Raw genomic sequence first — 11,195 nt, 5'->3', positions numbered from 1 at the left:
AGCATCAACTGTCTCATTTCCCTCAATGCCTTTATGACCAGGAATCCAATACATACAAAGTCTGCGGTTGCAGGCTAGTCTTGCTATACGATTCTAAAACTGAGTGGACATTTGCAGGTAATGAACAGCGTATCTTATATATGAGCCCATTATGCTATACATTATCAAATGCTTGTTTAAGATCGAAGAATACCGCGGAACAATATTCTCTGAGCTCAAATGCATGTCTTATTTCATTCGTTATACGATTCACTTGCTCAATAATTCCATGTTTTTCCCTAAAGCCAAACTGGTTTTGATCGTCAAGGAATGGTTTCAGCTTTAAAAGCAGTGGCCTGTATGAAGAGGCAAGCGTGGTATCTTCACCTGATTTATGAATCATAATAATTATGAATGTTTTCCACTCTGTTGAGTAAAAGCCAAATTTAATAATGAAATTAAAAAGTCTTGTGATAAAATTTATGGCCAAAAGGGATAAGTTTTTTATCATGATGGGTGAGATATTATCATATCCCGGTGCCTTTTTGCAATCTAACTTGTTTGTGATTATTTGAACAAGATCATTGGCCGTGATATGCATGTCAATAGATGCTGCATGTAGATGCTGATAGGAAAGTCATAATGTCCTGTTGCAGGATTTGGTTGAAACACCTCTTTTAGATAATCAGCAAAAACGTTAGATTTTTTTTCATCGCTTCGCGCCCAGTTTCCGAGAGAGTTTCTTATTAGAGAATCGGATTCTGAGGGGGAATTTATACCTTTGCTAACGTTCCACAATGATAAATGGTTTTTGCCATTTAGACGTAAGTTTTGAATATAATTATATTGTCTGACTTTGGTTTCCTTGCTTAATGCGGATCTAAGTCTCCTTTGGGCTTCCTTAAATAAGTATTTCGCTAAAGGGGACCTAGATTTTTGCCATTCACGTCTTAATCTACGTTTTTGTAAAACTAAATATTCTATGTCACTATTTGTAAGTACTTTATTGAATCTGTAAATTTTATTATCTTTAGGGGTGAATTTTTCTGCTGCTGAAATCAGAATTGACTTTAAAACTGAGGTTGCGCCCTCAATATGAGAGGACGCAATACATTATCTTGTACTTTGTATGTATGTGTGAATAATTGCACTTTTTATATTTGAGCCAGTTTGTTCTAGGACTTGTGAGGCTATAGGAACAGTCATATGATTGAGGATCATCAAGTAAGCAAAATATAACTGGAGAATGGTCAGGAGACAAATCGCAGCTTGTGTATATTGAGATAAAATTTCTGCTTATGCCTTTGGTCACAGTGAAGTTTATTAGGTCTGGTATTTTGTTGTTATCAGCAGGCCAATATGTTGGCTGCCCAGGAGAGATTACGTCTAGTGCATTTTTTCTATTTAGAATGGAATTGTAGAGCTGTTTTCCTTTTGGATTACAGAGTCAACCATCAATACGTATGCTTGGCGTTGTAGTCTCCCACCGCAAGAAATCTTTCACTTGGAGTTAAAAATGAAGCGAGGGGGCAGTAAACTGCCGATAAAGTTAAATTTTTTTCCTTTGTGCTTAAGGCATACTGATGTGGCTTGCATATAGTTATGAGCATATGTACCTAAGAAATTGTTTTAGACACCTTCGTATCAAAATACCTGTACCACTATATGCTTTGCCATCTGGGTGATTGGTTTTATAGAATAAATAATCAGGAATTTTTGTTTGTTAGATATGTTTCTGAGCAAAGCATTACATCAACACTTTGTCGGGACATAAAATTTGTGAGTTCAAGTTTATGTTGGCTTAAGCCGTTTATATTCCATGTAAAAATTTTTAAAGTACTCATTTATTAGACAAAAACATTTGCATTAATTGGCTTTGCATTTTAACTATCTCGTTAAGAGTAGTTTGCATGACTGACATAAACTGAGTTAAGCTCTGGGTGAGAGTGGAGATCATTATTTCCAAACTGTTACTTTGAACTGGAGAGGCTTGTTGCTTGTCAGATTTAACGACATTAGCATATGTAACACCTGGTGCAATAGGCTTAAAAGTTAAAGGTTGGGATACTTCAATTAATTTGATGGGGTTGCTTCTTGTAGGATTAAGTAACGCTTCTTTCTGCAGAGCTAACCTGTGCTTCAGTTCTTTATATATAGTAATGTGGTTGCACACGTTAACAAAGTAGAAAATAAAACAAATAAGGTTTATGTTCGATTAAAATATGTTTATTAAAATTTTCCCGCACTATTTGAGAACACAATTATAGATATTTAAGTAATTTCTTTAATACAATAAATTTTATTAATTTTAGAACACAATTATAGATTTTAAAATAATTTCTTTAATACAATAAATTTTATTAACTTTAGAGCACAATTATAGATTTTTAGTAATTTTTTTTAATACAATAAATTAAATTAACTTTAGAGCACAATTATAGATTTTTAGTAATTTTTTTTTAATAAAATAATTTAATTAATTTTAGAACACAATTATAGATTTTTAAGTAAATTTTTTAATAAAATTATTTTTATTATTTTTAGAACACAATCATAAATTTTAAGTAAAATTTTTAATAAAATTATTTTTATTATTTTTAGAACACAATTATAGATTTTTAAGTGAAATGTTTAATAATATAATTTAATTAATTTTAGAACACAATTATAGATTTTTTAAGTGAGAACGAATTGTAATCTTTAACAAAACTCTCTAGATGAGACCGGAGGAGACGTTTGTAATCCTTAACAAAATCTTCAGAAGATCTCAAATTAACATAACTGATCCGAGGTTTTATACCCCCAATAACAGAGATAAATTCAAGCTCTCAAAAGCTATATTTTTGAAGCTTTGAATTTTGTATGGAAACCAGCTTAAAGTTTTCGTTCTAACAGAAAGCTTAATGTTTTCATAAAAGTTACTGTAAGGTAACAGAAAGTTTCTCTGTTGTTAGCATGACAACTCAAAAGTTTGCTGTTGGTAACATAGCGTCACTTTTTAAGCTCTTACTTAAAATTATGCTATGATCAGCATTGGGTACAGTCACTTAATGCTGTACAAAGACTTTTTGTTGATCACACTATCATCAAGAACACTAAATACAAGAGGACTTCTCAACTCAAGCGATTTTATTTCTACACACATTAGGCCTTTCAAGAGGAACGCGGAGATTTTGCATTGGTTGTGTAGAAATTGTTTTTGATTTCTCTCTATAGTTCACATTTTTTATTAACGTACTGCTACATGTGCGAATGTAGTATTACTCAATGCTCGAAGTTTCCAACAACAATTTGCCTTAGTTATCCAACACAACAGACAAAAGGCACATCTTTTCTTCATTGTTATTGCACACTTACTGTATGATTTCGTACGCAAGAGTAGGTGAAACAATATTTCTGAAGTTAATGCATAGTCTTTGTGTTTGTATATTTTTCCTAAAATATATGACTGGCTTTGTGTGCATGCAATGCACAAGTAGTTTCAAATTATTATGAATTTGATTTTTGATAAAATTTTATTCTGGTCTCATACAAATATATGAAGTTTGCCTATTATGAGGTTAGTAAGCACCGGCAGTAGTACAGTACTATGCCCTGTAGTAGCAATGATATGAAGTATATTAGTAAACACCAAATTGTTTTTTAAAATATTTTATTATTAAAGTTCAAAACATTAATTTATTATAAACATTGCATTTATTCTTAAATCTAATCTTACATAATAACTTATATAATTTACGAACTATTTACGATCTATTTACAATAAATATTAATTACAATAATTACTATTTACAATAATTTATTTAAATATATTTCCATGAATATATAGAAATATAGCAAAAAATATATTCTTCTTAAAATATATACATTAATGTACTTTATATAATGTATATATTTTTTCTATGGTAAATATCTATAGACTTATATTAACATGGATATCAGCGATATTTAACCTGTTGGAAAATCACGAAAAAGCAAACCAACATAAGAAACAGTATAAACACATTACATTTCACGGTAATGTTATTTGCTGTTTACTATTCGACTCTGGAAAGTAATGCTAAAAAATCGCAAAAACAAGTGCTATTCAATGTCATTTGGGTGATGCAGAAGTATACAATGGAAATACGATTTAATATCTGCTGTTGATGTTGTTGGTTTGCTCTTTCAGTAAACATATTTTTATATACATGTGAATGAATGTATGTATGTATATACCGCAACTAACTCAATTTATTTAAAATGTACTAAATTTTAATTAAAATGTTTTAAATCAAAAGATTTTGAATTAGAAGTGTCCAACATCACAAAATCATATAATATTAAAACTATTCAAAACAATAAAATATTAAAAATTAAATCACTCTTTGGCCCAATTTACACTATCATATATACTATCATATATCCCATAGATGAGACAGGGAAGAGAGTGTGATGTGAGTTCATAAATTTTAAGCAACGAAATTTGAATCGTTTTATCAGCTTGACAAGCATACATATTCAATGTTATGTTTATGTTTACCTCTACATGCTGAATACTTTTAATTTCGTTTACTCCTATCAATATTAGATATGATGCGAGCGTAGCTTATAATTAAAGGGTTTCTACTCCCTCTTATACACATTTGCAAATTTAATGCTTATATAATTATAAATTATCGCTAAAAACAATTACAGTGTTAAAACATATATATATTTTAATTAGTAATTTAAATAATCAAAATGAAGGAAATGTTTTTATATTGATGCAAGGGAAATATTTTAAAACAATGTAATGGGTAAATGAATTCTGACTACGCACGGTGTTAAAATATCTCCAAAAGAAACTGTAGTAAAACACAAATCAAAGGTAAACAAATATTGCACTCTTTCTCTTCTGCTAAAAATGCATACATTTTATATCAAATTTACAAGCAAAAGCAGAACTAGAGAACAAACACAAAGCGTTCCTCTTGATGGGTCTAATGTTTTTGGAGACAAATTTTTAAAAAGCTCAGTTGAGAAGTCCTCTTGTATTTAGTGTTCTTGCTATCATGCACTCAAAGTTTGTTTACAATAGCTTTTACTTTGTTGAAGCTATTGTATGGTCACTTAAGGAAGGGGTTGTTACTTTGTAACAATTTTTAATGTGAAAAACGTGTAACGTTTTCATAATGTTTATTTATGTTTTAAAGTATGAGGAATTTTTATTAAAGTTTATGATGTGACCAATTTTTATGCAACAATGTGGTTGATACATTGTGACAATTTTGATAAAGAAATATTAGCATCTATGCTAATTCTGTGTGGTCGTTTGGGAGTTTAATTTATGTTTATTTATGTTTTGAAGTATAAGGAATTTTTATTAAAATTTATAATGTGACCAATTTTTGTATGCAACAATGTGGTTGATACATTGTGGCAATATTGATAGAGAAATATTAGCATCTATGCTAATATGTAACTATATAGGACAGCCTCTGTAGTTTGCAGTGTGATTTCCACTGCAGTTGCTACATTTTTTGAAGTTGGAATCCTTTAATAATTTTATCGCATTCGAAACTATGGTGAAGTTCACGACAAGTACGAAGAGTGTAATATGATTTAGTATGGCCATACTCTTGGCAGTTTGTGCATTGTACTGTATCATTTCTTTTGTGGGGTTTCTCAACACTAATTCTGTGGTGAAGTAAATGCTGTAGGTTGTAAATGGGATGACTCTCATTTTTTTAAGCTTAGAAGCTTCCGGGTTAAGTTCAACTTTGAACATAGGCTGTGGGATCTTATCTTTGTTAACAATGTTTATAACTGCTCTAGCGCTAAAGCCATTTTCGCTTAAAGCATTTTTTATCTCAATGGATTCTACATCTGGCTCAATACCTATAATGGCGACAACAAGGCCTTTATTATTCTTCAGTTGGTATGTGTAGTAATTTTTTTTGGTGTCTTTAAAATGTTTGGTTATGACCCTAAAATTATTTTCAGTGTTGATTTTGGTTTCATGTATATTGTTAGTTATAGGAACAATATGAAACGTATTATTTCCAATTAGACATATAAGGATTGTAACTAGGTTATTTAAGCTGCGCTCAAATTTCATAAAACTGACTCATGAACATTACGACTCCCACGTTCACTACCATGGATTGGGCCGCATTTAAGATGTTGAAGGACCTGGAGGAGCGTATCCGCAACCGTACTTATCAAATTCAAAAGGCGTTGAATAACAGCTCTACTATCAAAAATAGAAAACCCAGCAACTACTTAAACATTTCGTAGCATAGAATAGAAATAAACAGGGTACAAGCTCCCAATGGAGCAGAGCACTGCGACCAGATTGATCTTTTGTGCTGCAACTGACCCTAACCGAACAAAAGATATTCTGCTTTTCGGATGAAGGACAGAATGTCGTCCGTTGAGGACCTCCTAATGTCAGAAGGAGAGAGCAGCCCTCCTCCCAGTGATCTCCTCCTAGCCCAGATCAAGGCTGGGCAATCACAGAGAATGTGACTGTTAGTCTCGTCTGCTTCTAAGCAGAGTCGACAATCCGTCTCCTCGGACAGACCCATCTTATTAAGGTGATAAGGCAGTCCATGGTGACCTGTTAAATATCCCACCAGCAATCTCAAGTCTGATCTGCTAAGGAGGGATGCCATGCCATAACTATATGGGTGAACCAGCTCTTTAGCCTGACGGTTACCTCGATTGTCGCGCCAGTAGCGACCTCTCTTGGCTAAGATCCATTTATCAATTAGATACCTAGTTGTAGCAACTTAATCCACAAAAGGGTTCCGGTCTACAGATTTGAGTGGCAGAATCTGCCCTTGCAAGACTGTCGGCAGATTTATTACCCTTTACTCCTGTGTGACCAGGTACCCAGCAAAGCGTCACTTTGTTTTTGCTTACTAGCTGCTGCAGCACATCAAAGCAGTCTAATGAAAGCTTTGAGAAAAACCTCCAAGAGGATAGAGCTTTGACTGCTGCTTGACTATCTGAGTAAATACAGATGCGGGCGCCTTTCAACCCTTTGTTTAAGTTGATACGAGCGCAGACCTCGATGGCGTGAACCTCCGCTTGGAAAACAGTGGGCCATATACCCAGCGCTAGCGTGATTCTGGTGTTAGGACCAAATATTCCAGCACCAACTCCTTCTTTGGTTTTTGAATCATCGGTGACCATGAAATCACTTCTGGTTCTGCTTCAGGAGTGCCACTCTCCCAGTCCAATCGATCGGGAATGAGGACTTTCTACCGAAGCGAAGTTCCATGTTCATGCGATCTGTCCTATCGCAGATCTCTATGCCAGGAACTAGTCTGCAGATAGAGTTTTGACTGTCAAGACTTCCGTGCATATTGATATCAGGGTGTAGCTTAGCTCCACTCAAGGCCACTGTCTTTTTATTGAAGAGGTGCAGAGGGGTAAAACCCACTATGGACTCCAGTGCTGATGTGGGACATGTTCTAATAGTTCCCGTCATAGCTATACATGCGAGTCTTTGCAGTTTATTGCATTTGAGAATTGCAGCCTTTTGTTGTGCCTTGTTCCACCAAACAAGAGCTGGATAGCATACAATGGGTCTGACCATTGTACGGTAGATCCATGAGAGAATTCTGGGACTAAGGCCCCAGGTTCTACCATATGTGTTCCTACATGTCCACATGACCCCTTGTGGCTTTACCAATTACGTTGTCCAGGTGAGTGTTCCAATTAAGTCGTTTATCTAGTGTGACCTCTAGATATTTGACTTGGTCGGAGCATTCGATAGCCGTATCTTTTATAGATAGGGACCCAATATTCAGTTTGTACCTTCTGGTAAATGGTACAATTACTGCTTTTTTTGGGTTTATATTTAGACCTTCTTCTATACACCAGTTCGAAACTTTGTGTAAGGCCACCTGCATTACATCAGTAACTGTGGCATCGTATTTACCAGAAACAATGATTGCCAAGTCATCTGCATAACCTATGGCATGGTAGCCAGATTGCTCCAGTTTGACTAGTAGATCATCTACTACCAACGTCCATAGCAACGGTGAGAGAACCCCACCCTGAGGGCAGCCCCGTACGGCACTAATGCTGACGGTAGTACTGCCTAACTTGATAGATATGTTCCTGTCACGTAACATCCTATCTATTCAGGTTATTGTGCAGGAGTCTATATCTTTGCGGGCCAATGCACCGGATATGGACTCATATGATGTGTTATCAAAAGCACCTTCTACATATAGGAATGCACATAAAGCAATGTCTTTAGATTGAAAGGTGTTTTGAATTTTGCTGACCAAGTGATACAGCGCGACCTCCGTCGATTTACCTTTTGAGTAGGCGAATTGTGTGGAGTGGAGAGGAACCGTTTGTTCCATTTTATTCCGTATGTGCAGATCAATTAGCCTTTCAACATTTTTTAGTAGGAAAGAAGTAAGACTAATGGGTCTGTAGGACTTTGGCTGGTCCATAGGTTTATTACCCAATTTGGGAATAAAGATCACATTCACTCCTCTCCAGGAGTGAGGGATATAACCCATAATAAAACATGCCCTAAAGAGTTTGATTAATGGGTCTAGAATGATTTCGTAGCATACTAAACACATGATCAGGCACTGAAACAGAGTCCGTAAATTTGCCCAGATTACTGGAGATCCGGGAGGTAAAAAAGAAGCCAGCCGTCTGTCAAAGAAAATCAGAAGAAAGATTGGCATCTGTAGAACTGAAAACTGGGGTGAATTCCTGTTGGGTCTAGAAACCGGTAATAAATCCTACTGGGCCATAAACAAATACTTGACTAAAGTTGACTAAAAGAACAATTCTAGACAGACTTAAAACTTTAGTGAACTCACTGAGTATTCTATCTGACGAACAATTTGGTTTTAGGGAAGACCTCTCCACAGAATTGTAACTAGTGCGATCGATCAGGTGATACTGTCAGCCCTAAGCAGAAAAGAATCAACGGGTATGATTACATTTGACATCGCCAAGGCATTTGACAAGGTCTGACATGACGGTCTGATAGTTGAAATGTCTAGTTTTGGTATCACAGTCGGGCTAATAAAAAACCCAGGCAGCTTCCTACTCGAGAGGTTGTTCTGTGTGATAATCAACAGTACCATTTCGTCAGTGCGAAGAATAGAAGCCGGTGTTCCTCAAGGATCTCCACTCTCCCCCTTGTTGTACAACATGTTCACGTTTGACATCCCAATGCTATGTCCCTCGGTGCTATCCTTATACGCAGATGACACTTGCTTGTAATATTCTGATGAACTTGCCAGAAATGTGACCAATACGCTGCAGGAGCATGTTAATCTAATCCTGAAATTCTTCCAGAAATGGAAAATAAAAATTAACAATCGGAAAACTGAAGTCCTATTTATTACTCGTAAACACAGGCAACATCCACCGAGAGTGAGAGTTGGTGACTTCACGATTAATTGGAATTAGAGCATTAAATACTTAGGAATCACGTTTGATAAGCGGTAAAAACACTGCAGTGCTTACAACAACTTTTCAAACACAACAACCTTAGCGCGAAGAATAGAAAGCTGATCTATAGCCAGATAATTAGACCAGCATTACTTTATGGGTGTGTCGCGTATAGCAAAGCCATTGTACATCCGCAGGAATGATATGCTAAGAGACCTTATAATAGATCCTGTCAAATCTCAGAGTAATCACTAACCGCACGGGGTGGTACGCACATCTCAGATCACTCATTGAATAATCACGAAGATTATGAGAAATACTCAAATTAGTCAGCGAGATGGGTGAGACTCTGTAGAAACCTCCAGCCATCATAAAGTAAAAATGCCCAAATGAATTAACTCGGAAAAGGCTCAACATAATACATAATAATATTTTTTTTTTATATTTTGAAGTAGAAGTAAATAACAATTGAAATTAAATTTTAATAGTATATGTATATATTTTTTTTAAATACTTTTTGGAGGTATACTAGGCGACCGCTTTCAATTTGCCTTCTGTCGGTAAATGGACTTTATATCTTACGGATACATTTAATAAACAAAATAAAGGGGATAATGCTACCCTTATCGCATCAAACACTACAAGCACCTGGAAAGTTTTACAGCGGAGTGGAGAAGATTCTCTGCTCCACATCGTCTTTGCGGTCGACGAAGCAACCTGGAATTCACTGGTCCAGAGTGGAGGTAGAATAGCGTACCGCTTCAGCCATGTCAATATACTGCATAAAGCTAACAATATGACAAAGGAGGGGCAGAACAACGGCCTGTGGAACAAAACGTTCCAAACAAACTCCAGATCACAAGGACGGAGAGACAGAAAGTGGAGCACATGGTTCCACGATCAATATCTACGTCTACTGTGACTCCCAGTAATGTGCACCATAGCTTATAGGGTAGTACTAACATAAATAGAAGAGGGCAAATGCTTTTAGAATACTTTAGTAGTAATAACATCAGCATATTGAACAATGGTTCTGAACACACTTTTATTAATGCCATTAGAAGCGAGGTTCTTAGCCTTACTCTTTCAGTTAATTTATATCCAATTATGTTGTTAATTGGAGGATCTCAAAGGAATTTTCTTTATCTGACCACCAACATATTCCTTTTGGACTGCTGAGCCGGATTTTACATAAAAATTTCCCAGCTGCACATAATCGTATTAACTGGGAAATCTTTAGACTATCCTTAGCTAGTAAAGAGGATTAATTACTGAATTCAATTAGTCATATCGATGAACTTGATTTAGCAGTAGATCAAATAAACTCCGTTATGTCTCAAACGCATGAAGATGAATGTAAGGTTGAACCACGTACATCCAGACGGGATGTGTAATGGTGGAACAACAGGCTCGAATAAATGCGCAGGGAGGTTAGGAAGCTTTTTAATTTAGCTAAGCGAGCAGTGGTGTGGGTGGACTACAAAACGTCCTTGATTACGAAATCTAAACGGAAGTCATGGAAAGCTTTCTGTGACAGTATTGAGACTACTCCGCAAATGGCTCGCCTTCATAAAGTGTTGAGAAAGTCTCTTTCAAATGACATTGTTCTCTTGAAAAAGAGTGATGGCCTCTACACAGCGAATGGCAGGGAAACTTTGCAACATTTGCTACATGTGCACTTCCCAGGATCAATCTTATGTGATACAACCATAGATAGGCGCACGTTAAAATATGAAGTGCAAGTTCAAACTTGGGAGTTTATGGTGAAATTTTCAGAAAGGTCTTTTTTTACGTTAAAAATATTCCCTGCAAAATTAAAT

This window comes from Teleopsis dalmanni, chromosome 1, assembly GCF_002237135.1.
Source record: "Teleopsis dalmanni isolate 2A chromosome 1, ASM223713v2, whole genome shotgun sequence".
Classification (NCBI taxonomy): Eukaryota; Metazoa; Arthropoda; class Insecta; order Diptera; family Diopsidae; genus Teleopsis; species Teleopsis dalmanni.
This window is presented reverse-complemented; position numbering follows the sequence as displayed.